The 17254-nt window shown below is 32.4% G+C and overlaps 1 pseudogene; it reads left to right on the forward strand.

Annotated features, from left to right (window-relative positions):
* The first annotated feature begins 14196 nt into the window (after positions 1 to 14196).
* LOC120142675 lies at positions 14197 to 16951 on the forward strand (annotated as a pseudogene).
* The last annotated feature ends 303 nt before the right edge of the window (positions 16952 to 17254 follow it).

Raw genomic sequence — 17254 nt, forward strand, 5'->3', positions numbered from 1 at the left:
ATTAAATGTAAGTGTTTAATGTGTTCTTTTTAAGTCTTAATAAATGAAAGTGTTTAATGTGTTCTTTTATTTTATTTATTTGTTATTGTTTTATCCGTATGTCGTATTCAATATTTCATTCCTCCTGTACATGACATTTATTAATGATGCATTTGTTTTCAGGTTTTCCAAAACAATTATGGGCAATATTGTCTTGTGTTGTGGGTTAATAGAATTGCGCTCAATATGACTGGGTTTCAATCTCGTTAAGTCACGTAGTAAGGGGACATCCCCTTTAAATAAAACCGAGTAAATTAAGCCATTTTCATCGAGACAAACATATTAAAAGAGATTCACTCATTTTTCTAACCTCATAGAAATAAAAGGATCGTAAGTCAAATTTCGAATTCAATTTTGTAAAATTCTGCCATTTAGACTACGTATAATCGAAGAGTACCAATTTTGGGCGATGAAGAGGTTTTAATAGGGGTGTAAACGAGCCGAGTCAAGCTCGAGTATTGTTGAGCTCGACTCGACTCAAAAACTCTGAAACGGAGCTCGACTCGAAAACTCGAGAGCTTAAAATTTTCAAGCTCGACTCGAACTCGAAATCCTGAATTGAAGCTCATGAGCAGCTCGAAAAGGCTCGAAATGAATTTTTTTTTAACTTAATTCGATTGAAGTCTCAAACTCAAACTCGAACATGAACCTTAAATGCATGAAATCTTACTATATTTTTAAAAAATCAATACATAAATATTAATATTATTAATAATTTATTTTTTAAAAAAATAAAATCTTAATTTATTATATTTTCGAGCTACTCATGAGCTTTTCGAGTTGAATATCAAATAGCTCGTTTCGGCTCGTTAAGAACTCGAGTCGAGTCCATTCAATCCGAGTATTTATCGAGCCTTGATCGAGTCGATCTCGAGTAGCTCGCGATCTATCTCGTCTCATTTACAGCCCTGGGTGTTCACCCTTCGCCACGCGTAATCGACTCTCGAACCCTTAAAAATGAATTTATGGTTAAACGCATACCAATTTTATCTTTTTATATGATTTTTCTTAAAATTGTTTTAAAATGCATTTTTAGGTGTTCGACCTACCTAACCCAAAGGTCGATGGCGAATCTAAACATTTTTTCAGAATAAAACCCAAAATTTCCCAAAATTATAATCGAGTGGCTTTCTTGACTTAAGGACATTTCTGACAGTTTGGTGACTCCACTGGGGATCGCACTAGAGAGTCAGACTTAGTTAATTATATGTTTTCCGATTGGTTGGAATTTTACAAATTGGAACTTCTATTTGAGTTTTGATCCTTTTAATTTCGATACTCATAATCATGTATCATATTTTTTTTATTTCCTGTAAACAATTTTACTAATGTTTGATTTCTTTGTTTTTCATATCATGTTAAGATTTTTAAAAATAAGTCAGTCTTGAGTTTTGTTTTTAGTAAAAGGTTTGTGAGTTCTTACTCACACACGCCACGTGCATTTACATATCATGAGCTCTATACCCAAGCTCTGTCCAACTAAGTGGAAGTGAGTCGCTAGTGCCTTCGTGAGTAGCCATCCACATAGGCTAGTGAATCACTCCCAGAGTACATGTCCTTATGATCTTTGTGAGCAGCCCTTCATGTTAGACATAAGGAATGTGCTCCCTCGAATTGAACTCGATCCGTTTAAGTTTATGTGATAAGGATTGAGGCTCTGGCAGCCCAATTGGGCATCTAAAAGGACAATTCGAGTACCCATTTTCCTGTATCCTAAACCATGCATATAGTGAACCTCTGCCCGTCAGAAATCAAGTTGAAACTCTGTGTGATGGTAATCACCCTACTAAGTACACAAAGTAAGAATGACTTATAACCTTTTATCTTGTAAGATACATTATTTAATGGAAAAAGCATGCGAATTAGATACCATACGGTTGGATTAATTCCTTAAAAATAAAGCATGTTGGTTAGAAAACATGTCCGGATAGGATTCTTACAAGAATGTTTGGGTAGATACCACGATAGGGTAGGTTTTATATTCATCTTTGAAATTTATTTTATCGATTATTTGACCTACTAACTCATTTCTTCTTTTCGTGTGTATTGTTTTTATATTTTTTGCATTACATCATCATGACATAACATGAGGTTGTTGATATACGGATGACTATCTCATTGGAAAATTTTCATAAATAGAGATATCATTTTTAATCAAGTACCAGCATATACAGACATGCTCGTTGGCTACTATAAGCTTAAAGATAACGAGGAGGTAACTCGCTTGAAAATCATACATCAAAGTAAATCGACAGAAAGACATTCAAGATATAAAAAGAGATCCCTTGATCCGACCAATGATTTAGTTACTGAATGTGGCTTACAACTCTACCATATTTAACCATCCAGATTAATGTATGACTTTAGCACCGAGGGCATCATCAAAGATAGGTCATGTTTTGATGGGAGTCTCTACATCAGTCTAGGAGATCATAGAGCACTTGAACGGCATAGTCTTCAAGAATGAAGATCCAAGCTGAAACATCGACCCACTTCAAGATCTGGGAGTAAGCCAAAGCATGTCTACAAAAATGGACTATCATGTAAAATGAAAACTTATGTCTCTAATAAAACTAGTTATATGATATTCATCTCTGGGATCAATACTTTTTTCATTGCATTTTCATCTCTGCATTTTGAATTTGTACTGCATGTATTTAAACATTTTTTACAGCATTAAGCATAAAAAATGAGAATGATTCGTGGAGGGTTATGTGAAAGACACCCTGTCATACCCTGAGAATGTTGAAAACCATGAAGGAAATGTTAGTTGAGTTTGAGAAAATATTTACAAGATTAGATGGCTAAGGCTCAACAAGAAATTGTGGAAAATTTCTAGAAGTCCCAAAAGTAGATGTTGGAAAATTTGTTCAATTAGTGGGAGTAAAAAGTACTGACCCTATTATCAATCTGACGGTTGAGAATCTTTCGTGCTTACCTATAGCTAATCCGACTTGCTCAAAAGTACAAATCCATTAGGCCAGTGCCTCTACTCAAGCCCCTTTAAGGTTAGATCATGCCAAGAATACCTCTATATTGGATGAAAGGACTAAAGTTGAAAGGCCCGAATAAGAATACTTGAAAGAGGTGAAAGAAATGGTTCAAGAGTTGAAATGAGTTAATGACTTTTCTATGATAGATCCAAAGGAGTTAAGTTTGGTCCCTAACCTAGTACTCCCTCCTAAGTTCAAGATGTCTGAATTTGAAAAATATAGTGGAATCATTTTTCCTCAAGATCATCTTATTACATTTTGTTGAAAGATGTTCAAATATACTAACGATTAAATGTTAATTCATTACTTTCAAGACACCTTGATTAGATCTACTTTCAGATGGTACGATTAGCTAAGTAAAACCCACATCAAAACATGGAAGGATTTAGCCAAGTCTTTCCTTAAGCAATAAAATCACATGAAGCATGTGAGACCTACTTGAGTCACCTTGAAAGCTCCTTTCATTGGGTACTTAATAGGAAATGCCTTAAAGAGCTTTGCTAAGCTGGTTACATCTGGGGAGATGATTGAAATGGCTATCTCAATGGAAAATAGGGAACATTAAAAGCCCCAATACTAATAAAAATGGTGAAATCAAAATGGTGGGATTTTGGTCAACTGGTTATCAGACCATATATCAAAGGGTGATCAGAGAAAATACTCATGTTGGTCATATTCCAACAAGATATGAAGAATTTCTCCCAATCTTGGTTGAGAAGAACCTTGTGACTTCAGTTCAGTCCAAGCCGAAAAGAACACACATGCCCTGAAGGTTACGATGTTAATGATGTTTGTAGCTACCACATAGGAAGCACGGGGCATACTTCTGAGGACTGTGGGGCATTGAAGCGTAAGGTCGAGAATTTGAACAACTCAGGGGCATGGAACTTTTTGGTGAGTAATGGGGAATTCTGATGTTGATTAAGAAGAAGTCATTCTATTTTCCATGAAGCTTTGTTGCACTTGCATTGTTTTGATTGAACTTGATTTTGTTCTTCATTTCTTATTTTCACAAATATATGTAAATAGTTAATGTTTAAACTTATTAAATTAAATGCTATATTCTAAGGTTATGAGTAATGAAACAAAATTCTTTTTGAAGTTCAACGAATATAATAAAATGTCCTTATAGCTTTTGACAAATGACAAGATTGAACCTTTGTAAAACAATAACCTTGATCATGCTTCAGAGATTACACCCGAATATCATACCCTTCTCTTACAGGGACCATAATAGCCTTCTCATCTCATGAAGAGACATTCAAAGGGCTTAGCATTCAGCTATGTATAGGAATGGCCAAGATGGGGCACCTCTTGAATATAATGTTGCAAAACCAATTGGATTATACTTCTATTGATAACGTTCAGTGATGATCCTAATCTTCACGAATGGAATGGTATAGTAGAAAAATTTAGTTTAGGTCAGGTGCTTGGGAATTAAACTCTAAGGATAAAATTTTCTAACTCTCAACGACACCTAGACTATAACTGGTTCTTTTCAATGAGCTTAAGAAATTGAATTCGTATACCAAGGAAGTTAATGTAATTATATATATACAAAAAAGTTGAGCTATTCTTCTAAAGCAATTGGTTAAAAACCCTGACTTTATAGATATATTCCTTCAGCTAGCCAAATAAATAATACATATATATATATATATATACACACACACACGCACACGTACACACAATAAAGCTGAGCTATTCCTCTAAAGCAATTGGTTGAAAGCCCTGACTTTATGGATAGATCCCTTTAGTTAACCAAACAACGGCAAATTAAATTGAATTTAATTAAATAAAGAGTATCGGTGAAAATGGACTAAGAGAGTTGAAAAACACTTGTTATAATCAACTTCACACAAGCGCTCTGAAATTTTGTTTTTAGACCAATATTTTTGTATTAACCTCAGTTGAAGGGGTCTACGAAGCTTGAATAAAAGGAAGATTTCAAAGAACTATAATAGAAGTTCTCTAAAAGGTTTAGCAATTGAATATGCTAGTTGTTTCGTTTTGTCCACGTCCAGTTGAAATGCTAAACCGAAATAGAGGGGCATGTCACGTGACCGATGAATGAAAGACATCGCGATGATTGAAACCTTTGAAAAATAAGAAGCCAACCTAAATTGGTCTTGACACTTGTCAAAAGGATATAATTTGTACAGATAAAATTTTTTATTCACTTGATATTTGTTGAACTGCTGATTTGTTTCAATTGTGAGCCTAAATCAAGGGGAATCATTTTCTAAATTTCTTTCATTCTTATGAACTCAAAAAAATAGAAGAAATGAGAAAAATATTTTCAAACATGATAATCTTCAGAACGAATAGGTGAGACAACAAATAAAAGTCAAAACAAGGAAAATAAGCAATGTAAAAGCAATAAAGACGTTCTACGATTTTCAAAAAATTAAGTTTAAGTGATTAGAAAATTCAAAGATAAAATTTCTCACACCTCTTCCTCTTGACTTCAAGTCTCCTCAAAGATTGTAACTCCTTCCTTCTTATGCACTCTTCCTATGTCTCAACAGGCAAAGAACATGTCCTAACAAGGGACCCACCACAAGCCGCCATGGGAAACAAAGATGGAGAAGAAGAAGAAGGTTCATCAGTTGAGTTGTTGATGAAACCGGCTACTGAAGATGATCTGGTGAGCTTTTTGGCTCTTGGGTCAACCCAAAACGACCGTTCATAAAGTCCTAAGCTTAACTAAATCTCTTCTTCACCATTTTCATCCCTTGGGAGATTTACCATTTGCATGGCTTGTTTCTTTCTAATTTCCTCGACTTTTGTTTCCATTGAAGAACAAAAGGCAAAAAAAACCAAAATTGTTTTGAAAAAAAAGGAAACAAATGGATTGATTAATGAAATCAAAGCTTCAAGGTTCCATTTTGACCCCAAACTCAAAGTTCCTTTTTTTTCCATTCGAACAAACAAGAAGAAAGAGAATGGAGAAAAGTGGAGGTAAATTGTAAAAAGGGTAAATTACAAAACTCAACCCTATTTTTAGTATATTTTTTTATTTCTGTCGTGTTAATGTTATTTTTCTGACGTGTTAAAACAGTATTTTTAAACGCTTTAAAATCATTTACATAATTTCATGTCATAACGTAATTACAAGATTAACGGTCGAGTGATTATAAAGTTTAATGTTTAAATTCAGTGAAAAAATTAAATTCAGTGAAAAAATTAAAAGTACAATGAATGAAACAGGAAAAATAATAAAGTTTAGTGAGTAAGCATTTAATTTACTCTTATAAAGTTTACTCCAACAGCCAGAACCCAAGATCACCATGTTAGTCTTCGACAAAGTACCCTCAAGCATGACATGGTGGCCATTTAGAGCCTTTTAGCATGCAGCAAGGAAACGGTACGTGAATGCAGCACACTTGTTAATATCATGTGGTCCATCGGCAAGGATATCAGGTTCTGCAATAGAAACATATTAAACATAATTAAACTTATTTAATTTACCGCATGAACCCATTTAATAATAAATTTAGATCCGCTACTAGTGAGAGGACACCATGCACCTTCCTTCAAAACATCAAGAAAGGGCTTGTCTATACATCAAAATTCAACATTAGAAATCAACAATCATTCATACATTTTCGAAAAAGAATGTATGACAAATGTGTTTCTTCGTTATTGACGAGAGATATATGCATGGTTTTTAGAACCAGATCGGTTAACGAACCGGTCATGTTACCGATTCACTGGTTCAACCGGTCGAATCGGTTCGATCGGTCGGAAGAACCGGACGACGTCATAATTATTTAAAAAATTAAATAAAAAATACCAAAATATTTAATAAAAAATAATTTTTTATATCACAAGTTATAACATATATAAGTTAAAAACCATAAAATCAAGTGAAACAAAATGATTCAAATTAACTACAACATAATATTTAAGATAAAACATATTAAATAATAAATATAATTATATAACTATAATTAAAAAATAAATTTGGAGCTAAAAAATCATAACAAAATGATATTGTTTGATTTAATTTTTTTTTTAAATAATCCCACATGGCTAAGAAACATAGAAGAACATCCCAACTAACTTCTATAAATAATAGAGATAATTTGACATTCAAAATCATGGAGTCTTTTGGTGAGCATTGAGTGAACTATTCTTTCACTTCAATCAAGCTCGAATTTTAGGCTTCAATCGAGCTTCTAATTTTTTTTTTTTTTTTGAGTTCAAGCCTTTTCGAGTTCAAGTTTCAATATTATATTTCGAGTTCGAGTTTAACTTGATAATTTTTAGCTCGTGAGTTTGAGTCGAGTTGAGCTTACTTTTAAAGTTTTCAAGTTCGAGTCGAGCTCATCAATACTTGAGTTCGACTTGGCTCGTTTAACAAACGACGTCGTTTGGTTTAATTTAAAAAAAAACAAAACAAAATTAGTAGTTTTTTCTGATTTTCAGTCGGTCCGATTCGAACGGTTCAGCGATTCCGGCCGGTTCACTAGTAACGATTCAACCGATGTAGATTGAACCGGACTAGACAGCGATTTCCGGTTGAACTGGTTAAACCGATCGATCTGATCCAATTTTCGAAACACCGGATATATGAGTGTAATAGTTATTAATGGTTGTTTTGTAGAAGGGTAAAAAATAAACGAGTTGAAGAAAATTGTAAACAATAGTTTTAAAAGAAGAGAAAATCCTCGTTTTCCGGCCTTGCATGATGGCGTTTATACAAATTTTGAATATTGATGTCAGATCTTAATGATTATTGTTATTCTAGATTGACATAATAATAAAATTTGACTACCAGATAAAATTTTAATTTTGATAGATCACATAGATCTATCAGTCGAGAAATTGTAACTAAATAAAATTCCGAATCTTCAAAGCTGAATAGGTAAAAAAAAAAAGAAATTATTTTACAAAAAGAAATTCAGAAAAATTATAACATTAGTAAAACCTAAAAGACGCTTGCGAACTGCATCCATGGATTCGTCAATAGCACGAATACTTTTTTCCAGGAGTGCCTATGTACGCAACATTCTTAGCTAACTCATCTTCAACATTCATAATTCAAAATATGGGCTAACGTCACGTGATTTAACATTATATATATAAAAAATTAATTTGTATGACTAATTTGAAAAAATCCGTCTTCATTGTTTTGTTTTGGTTGTCTTTTATTCACTTTTAGGGAGAGAAAAACAACTGGAGTGGTTTTTATATTATTAACTATATTGGCGTGAATCACGACATGTATTATTGTAAGGGAAAAAATCAAACTACTTCGATCTATGATAAGCGTATGGAATATGCATTATTTTAAGAAAAGCATACAACAGCGGAATATATACAAATAATGAAATAAATGAAAGTTCTACTCAACGCTAAATATTTGTATCAACTAGTTCAAGTTGTTTTAACTTAATCAAAGTTTTGAATTTAAAATTTTAAATAATATTATTATTATATATTTAATGGAAGAGTTTGATTACTCTTGTTTTTTATTTCGAATAGTCTATAATAATTATAAGATAATATATATTTAGAATTTTTCTTAGTCATTGACAATGTACACATAATCATAAACAGTTGTTTGAACTCAAAACATCTAGAAAGAATAATATTCCTTTATATATTAGTGAGAAATTGAATTGAATTGAAGCACAATGAAACAATAGTGGAAATTTCTTGTTCGAACCCATCGATTTAATATTGTGATATCTAATGATCGATTTCAATTCATTATTATTTTATCCTTTATTTTTAATATATTAACTTTTATGGTAAGTTACGTGTTAGTATCTAAACTATCAGTTTTAGTCCATTTTAATACCTAAACTTTCAAAAAATAATCAAAAGCATACCTAAATTTAGTTTTTGTTTCATTTTACTAATCTGTTGTTAAAATATTTAGTTTTTATTTCATTTTACCCATTCAAAATTTAACGTTAAGCTTTGAAAAAACTTTGAAAGTTTAGGCACTAAAACGGGCCAAAACTTATAGTTTAGGTACCAAACGCGTTATGTTTTTAACGTCGCGGTACTAAAATGAAATGAAAAACTAAATGTTAAGTATGATTTTGATGAATTTACGGTTAAAAGCATAACAATTTTATCTTTTTCTACGATTTTTCTTAAAATTGTTTTAAAAGGCATTTTTAGGTGTTCGACTTGCCTAACCCAAAGGTTGATGGCGACTCCAAACATGTTTTCAAAATAAAACCCAAATTTTCTCGATATAGTCGAGTGGCATTCTTGACTTAAGGACCATTCCAACAGCTTTGCGAATCCGCTGGGGACCGCATTAGAGAGTCAGTCTTTGTCGATTATATGTTGTTGATTGGTTGGAATTTTACAAATTGGAACCTCTATTTGAGTTACGATCCTTTTAATTTTGATACTCATAATAATGTGTCATATTTTTTATTTCTTGTAAACATTATAGTGATGTTGATATCTTTATTTTCAGATCATGTTAAGTTTTTTGAAAATAAGCCAGTCTTAAGTTTTGTTTTTGGTAAAAGGTTTGTGAGTTCTTCCCCACATATGCCACATGCATTTACATATCATGAACTCTATACTCGAGCTCTGTCCCACTAAGTGGGAGTGAGTCGCTAGTCCCTTCGCGAGAAGTTCTCTGCATAGGCTAGTGAATCACTCCCAGAGTACATGCCCTTATGATCTTTGTGAGCAACCCTTTGTATTAGACATAAGGAATTTGCTCCCTCGAATTAAACTCGATCCTTTTAAGTATATGGGATGAGGATTGAAGCTCTGGCAGCCCAAGGGGGCACCGAAAAGGACAATTCGAGTACCCATTTTCCTACAACCTAAACCATGCATATAGTGAACCCCTGCCAGTCAGAAATCATGCTGAAACTCTGTCAGATGGTAATCACCCTAATAAGTACACGAAGGAAGAATGAGTTATAAAATTTTTATCTTGTAGGATAGATTATTTTATGGAAAAGCATGCGAACTAGATATCATGTGTTTATGATTAATTTCTTGAAAATAGAGCATGTTGGGTAGAAAGCATATCCGAGTAGGATTCTTACAAGGATGTTTAGATAGATACCATGATAAGGTAGGTTTTATATTCATCTTTGAAATTATTTTATCGATTGTTTGACCTATTAACTTATTCTTCTTTCGTGTGTATTGCTTTTATATTTGTTGTATTGCATCATCATTACATAATGCGATGTTGTTAATTTGCATATGACTATCTCATTGCAAAATTTTCATAAATAGATACATCATTTTTTAATAAAGTAGTCACATGTACAGACATGCCCTTTGGCTACTAGAAGCTTAAAGATAATGAGGAGGTAACTCGCTTGAAAATCATACATCAAAGTAAACCGACAGAAAGTCATTCAAGATATAAAAATAGATCCCTTGATCCAACCAATGATGCAGTTACTGAATGTGGCTTACAACTCTACCATCTTTAACCATCCAAATTAATGTATGAATTTAACACCGCAAGGGCATCATCAAATATATGTCATATTTTAATGGGAGTCTCTACATCAGTCTAGGAGATCATAGAGCACTTGAGGGGCATAGTTTTCAAGAACGAAGATCCAAGTTGAAACATCGACCCACTTCAAAATCTGGCAGTAAGCCAAAGCATCTAAAAAATGGACTATCTTGTAAAATGAATACTTTTGTCTCTAATGAAACTTGTTATGTGATATTCATCTCTGGATTAATACATTTTCATTGCATTGAATCTCTACATTTGAATTTGTACTACATGTATTTAAGCATTTTTACATGCATTAATCATAAAAGAATGAGAATGATTCATGAAGGGTTATGTGACAGACACCCTATCATACTCTGAGAATGTCAAAAACCATGAAGGAAACATTAGTTGAGTTTGAGCAAAATTTACAAGATCAGATGGCTAAGGCTCAACAAGAATTATGGAAAAGTTCTTGAAGTCCCAAATGAGATGATGGAAAAATTTGGTCAATTAATGGGAGTAAAACGTATTGATCCTATTGTCAATCCGACAATTGAGAATCTTTTGTGCTTACCTGTAGCCAATCTGACTTGCTCAAAAGTACAAATCATCAGGCGAGTGCTTCTAGTCAAGACCCTGTGAGGTTAGATCATGCCAAGAATACCTCTATTTTGGATGAAAGGACTAAAGCTGAAAGGCCTGAAGAAGAATACTTGAAAGAGGTGAAAAAATGATTCAAGAGATTAAAGGAGTTAATGACTTTCCTCGGATAAATCAGAAGGAGTTAAGTTTGGTCCTTAACCTAGTGCTCTCACCTAAGTTCAAGATGCCTGGATTTAAAAAATATAGTGGAACCAGTTGTCCTCACGATCATCTTATTATATTTTTCCAAAGGATGTTCATATATACTAACGATCAAATATCGATTCACTGTGTTGAAGATAGCTTGATTAAATATTCTTTCAGATGGTACAATCAGCTATGTTAAACTCACATCAAAACATGGAAGGATTTAGCCAAATCTTCCCTTGAGCAATAAAAGCAAATGAAACATATGAGACCTACTCGATTCACGTTGTAAGGAATAGAGAAGAAGACCAATGAAAGCTTCCGACAATATATTCAGATGTGGAGAGAGGTAGCAGTGCAGGTTCACCCTTCCATAAAGAAGCGATAACAATGCTCTTTTCGAATACCTTGAAAGTTTCTTTCATTTGGGTACTTGATAGAAAATGCCTCCAAGAGCTTTGCTGAGCTGGTTACATCTGGGGAGATTATTGAAATGGCTATCCCAAATGGAAAAATAGGGAACATTAAAAGCACTAATACTGAGAATAATGTTGAAATCAATATGGTGGGATCTCGTTCAACTGGCTATCAAACTAGATATTAAAGAGTGATCAGAGAAAAGACTCATGTTGGTCAGATTCCAATGAGGTATGAAGAATTACTCTCAATCTTTGTTAATAAGAACCTTGTGACTCCAATTCAGTCAAGCTGAAAGAACCCCATACTCTGAAGGTTACGATGTTAATGATATATGTAGCTACCACATAGGAAGCACGGGACATAATATTGAGGAATATGGGGCATTGAAACGTAAGGTCTAGAATTTGATCGACTCAGGGGCATGGAACTTTGGTGAGTAATGGGGCATTCTAATGCTGATTAAGAAGAAGTCATTCTATTTGCCATGAAGCTTTGTTAATGATGTATGTAGCTACCACATAGGAAGCACATGACATACTACTGAAGAAGGCATTCTAATAGTTGTGTAAATCATATCAGTAAATAGTGATAAACAATGATCAAATTTGTATTGAATAGTAATGAATGCATAAGAAATAGATAGAAATTTAAAACATTTTTCCAATAGCAGGCCCCATTTTTAGCACTTTTATTAATGATAATGTTAAGTTTGTTACTCAAATTTTAGATATAGTTTAGTCTGAAAATTTTATAATACAGGGAAAAAAAATAAATGAGAATTTGTAGTGGATGTAGACGCTCACTTATAATTTACGATTGAAATAATTAAATTTCGATGTTCATACAAATATATATGATTAATATGCTAAGGTTTGATATATTATTTTGTACAATCCTCTTATTATTTGCTATAGACGTAATAAAATTTACCTCCTCTACCCATAATTTAAAGCTTTTATATATTATTATCTTTATGATCGCTTTCGGTTATTCATTTTATTATTTTAATCTCAATACTTTGATTTTTGGTAGATATTTTTAATTATGAAGATGTTACTTTAGTAGGTATTCCCTTTTTCATGTCCCAAAACTTATTTATTTATATGGTAGTGGGAATTGAGCAGATACCCCACACATGATGACAATCAGACCGTCCAATTGTTCATAATCTATAACATGTATTAAACGACAATGTATAAGGTCACTGTCCTTCAAGCAATGATTGATGTATTAAGTAAAGTAAATATTCAAGTTGGTCCACAATGATTTTATGGATTTGTTTAAATAATCTTTTGAATTTACTAGAATTTAACAAACGTGCATAGATTTAGGGGTAAGATGTAGGGTTTAATAATAAACGTGCATAGAATTATGACGGATCAGATGAATAAACGAAATATTTTTAATTATAGCTCATTTATTAAATATTATTAAGTATTGAGATTAAAATAATATGTATTGAGTAAACGAAAACGATCATAAATGAATTGAATTATAGCACGCTTACTCAATGTATTAAGTAAAGTAAATATAACACGTTTATTAAGTATTGAGATTAAAATAATAAAATGAATAAACGAAAGATTTTTAATCTCAATACTTTAATTTTTGACATGATCATTTATTTTACTCTATAAACTCAATTTAAAACAATGATTGATGTGTTCAGTAAGATGTAGGGTGGTAATTTAATTAGAATTTAATATATTATAATACGATTTGACTTTATAGATTCAATTTTAAAAAAATAGAGTTAAGAAATGATGCATTAAATGTTATAAAATGTTAAGGTTGGGTCGAATTTGAATTTAGATGAAAAATTATGATCCGATCTAAGATAATAATATATGTTTTTGATAGATTTAGGGATAATAGTGATAATACATTATCTATAATTTTTTAATTAGGTTCATATTTTATCAAATAAAAAAAGTTGTTTTTAATATTTTATCGACTCAAGTTATATTTGACTTTTTATGTTAAAATTTGAGTCAAATTTCGAGTTGAATGTGGATAAAAGAGATATACATCTCAAGTCAGTTCAGCAAAAAAAAAAATACTTGTCATCCCTAATAGGATGATGTAAAAGCAAAGGGAGAGTCTTGGTTAGGGATGGACATAGGCCAAGGCAGGTCGAATTGATTTTTGACTCACTCGCACCCAACTCGATAATTAAACCTTTTCACCCTCACCTGACCTAACATGGATTACAAAGTCTCACTTAACCAAAACTTGACTCAATTTTTAAGGTCAAACACGTACTATATATATATATAAAGGATATAATCATAATATTATTTCGAATCAAATCAATTTTTTATCATAAATCTAATATCGACCCAACATAACTTAATTATGAATTTTTTTAAATAAAAAATTAATTAATTTATATCGGATGATATTGAAACTCGTTAGGTGCAGATAAAATGACCATCCAAGTCTTGACTAATTTTAATATGAATAATGTGCACAAATAATTGCTCTATAAAAGTCGAGCTTCAACAAATCCCTTCGTCTTCAAGATTTGGTTGTAGAGTTACCAAGTTTTCAAAGAGAAAAAGATTAAGGTGGGAGACATGGACGCTAGAGCTGAAGTAGATATTTGGAATTTTGTCTTTGGTATACAAAAATGGCCGTCGTTAAATGTGCCATTGAGCTTGGGATTGCCGATATTATTGAAAACCATGGAAGCCCCATGCCACTGTCCCAGCTAACCACTACCCTCCGCTGCGAACCGTCGCGTCTGAACCGCATTATGCGGTTCCTCGTCCATTACGGAGTATTCAAACAAGAACCCATCGGCCAACACCATGGGCTTCTCATTGACGCCACTGTCTCGTCGTTTGATAAAACATGGAGAAAAAACCATGGTCCCCTTCATACTGTTAGAGTCCAGCCTACTATGTTAGCCCATGGCATAATCTCAGCACTCGAGTACTCGAGAGCGGCGATATTTCGCCATTTGAATCTGCGAACGGGGATGATATATGGAGCTACGCCGAGGCAAACTCCGGTCATAGCGAATTGATTAACGAAGCGATGGCTTGCAGTGCTAGAGTGACGGTGCCGGCGATAATCGAAGGGTGTCCCGAAGTGTTCGATGGGGTCAAAAGTTTGGTCGACGTCGGCGGAGGCAACGGGACTACTTTGAGTCTTTTAGTCAAGGCATTCCCATGGATTCGAGGCATAACTTCGATCTCCTCATGTTGTTGCCGTTGCACCGAAATTCGACGGCATCGAGAATATAGGAGGCAACATGTTCATGTCCGTCCGAATGCCGACGCTGCTTTCTTCATGGTTAGTCACTTCTTCCTCGATTGAACAATGAATTGCCTTATAATCATATGCTTAATATTAAATTGTTATATCCAGAGCCAATGACTGATCCAGTCATTTAAAAATAGAGTACAAAATTTTAATATTATTTTTTTTTATAAATGATGAGTATATAAAAAAAATTTTCTCTTTTTCCTTAACATTAAACTAAATTTCGCTATTTTTTAAAAATATTGATGTACTTGACCCTATGCAGCTTAGTCCATCCATCCTTGTCTGAAGCCCCTAAAATTATACTCTCGATGAATTAAATATTGTTCTTTTAGAATTATTTCTACCTTCCGATTCATTCTTATCTTTTCACAAGACGTTTATAATTTAAAAAAAAAATCTGACAAATCATAAATCTATTGATGAGTGGTACTTTCATCAACCTTATCGATCTATGGACAACAATGATCCTAGAAAACATACAAGGGATTATTATCAATCCCTAGACACTCAAAAAATGAAGACTTTTTCATTTTATCAACCAACGGATGAATGTTCAAGAGACTAGTGAGGCCACGGCCCTCTCAAAAAATAATATAGAGAGAGAGCTAGGATATATTTATATCGTATAAAATTCTTTTAATTTTATACTTTTTTTTAATATTGTTGAATAAAAGAATCAAAGATTGATATTAACTCTTTTTTTTCAGTAAATATCTTCTTATTTTTTATTATTAATCTTAATATTTAATTTTTCTCGCGATCTTAAAAGGATATAAAAAAATTTAGTTTGACATATTATATCCTCACTTTAAATTGTATCATATGTCTCTAATTTATAATTCTTATTTAAATTAGTTTTTAAACTTTAAAATAAAGTTTTATCCTCATAGTATGACTTTCATTTAAATTAGTCCTTAATCTTTTTTACATTCTAATTTCATAATCTTTTTTACATTCTAATTTCATCCTTGAATTATGACTCCGTTTTAAATTGATCCCAAACTTGTGAATTTCAATTTATCTCCAAATTATCCAAATATGTAATTAGTTTCATAGTTTAACATAAATTTTTTTTTTCAACATGTTATAATAACTTGCACTAATGATTTATTAACAAGATTATAATCTAAAGGCCACTTTAGAATGAAGGTATAGCTAGTTTGGGGATAAAATTGAAATGTTTAAAAGTTTAAGGACTAATTTAGAGTTGTAGTCATAATTTATGGATAAATTTTCTATTAGTATGATATTTTTATATATAATTGACATTGACAAAAGTATTAAAAGTTTTAAGTAATATACATATTTTAAATTTGGTCCCCTCAAATATAATGTTGAATTCCGCCACAGCTATAAACTCTCTTCTTCTTCTTTCTTTTTCTTTTTTTTTAAATCTTTTCCCCCATCTTTCATATTAATATCATCAGACGATAGATCCTGACTCCGATTTTTCATCTAAACTAAAAAAAAAACAAGTGAGCCATCCATACCCCACATAATCCTCTTATTTCATCAACGCCACTAATCATTTTATTTATTTATTTATTATTTGAAATTCAGTGGGTTTTGCATGATTGGAACGACGAGGAATGCATTAAAATCCTAAAGAAATGTCGAGAAGCGATATCAGAGGGAAAGGGAAGGTTATATTGTTGAAGCAGTGGTTGAAGAAGATAATAAGGCGACGAGGGATTCGTAAGGTTGATGCTAGACATGGTGATGATGGCTCATACTAATAAAGGGAAAGAGAGGAGTTTGAAGGAATGGAGCTATGTTCTTCGAGAGTCTGGGTTTACTCGATTCAACGTAATCTATTCGCGCTGTTCAATCCGTCATTGAAGCTTATCCTTAGAGAAAAATCTCCACAACCTTCCTCATGCCCAACAGTAAAAATCTCTGTTGTACGATAGATGTTTAGTCTGCCCTTTGTTTCATAATTTGGTCTGCATTTCCGTTGTTCTCTTCGATTTCAACCTCAATAAAAATTCCATTTTATGATCCACCGTTTATCCTTCGTCTTTTTGTGACTCGAATTGATGTGAAACTGAAAAAAGGTTTTATTTATATATAAATTAATTTTATTTTTATTGACACATAATCGACCAATTAGAATGTCACACAGAATCACAGAGTACTAACTCAATTTTTTCTTAAACAAAACAATCAATTGAAAAAAAATCCATGATAATAAAAAATCCATCAATAAAATGAATGTTAGGATTTTATATCGGAAGCTCCCAAAATAAAAATACATCAAAATATACAAACCAAATTTTCAATAAAGTTACGACTC

This window comes from Hibiscus syriacus, unplaced genomic scaffold, assembly GCF_006381635.1.
Source record: "Hibiscus syriacus cultivar Baekdansim isolate YM2019G1 unplaced genomic scaffold, ASM638163v2 tig00110831_pilon, whole genome shotgun sequence".
Classification (NCBI taxonomy): Eukaryota; Viridiplantae; Streptophyta; class Magnoliopsida; order Malvales; family Malvaceae; genus Hibiscus; species Hibiscus syriacus.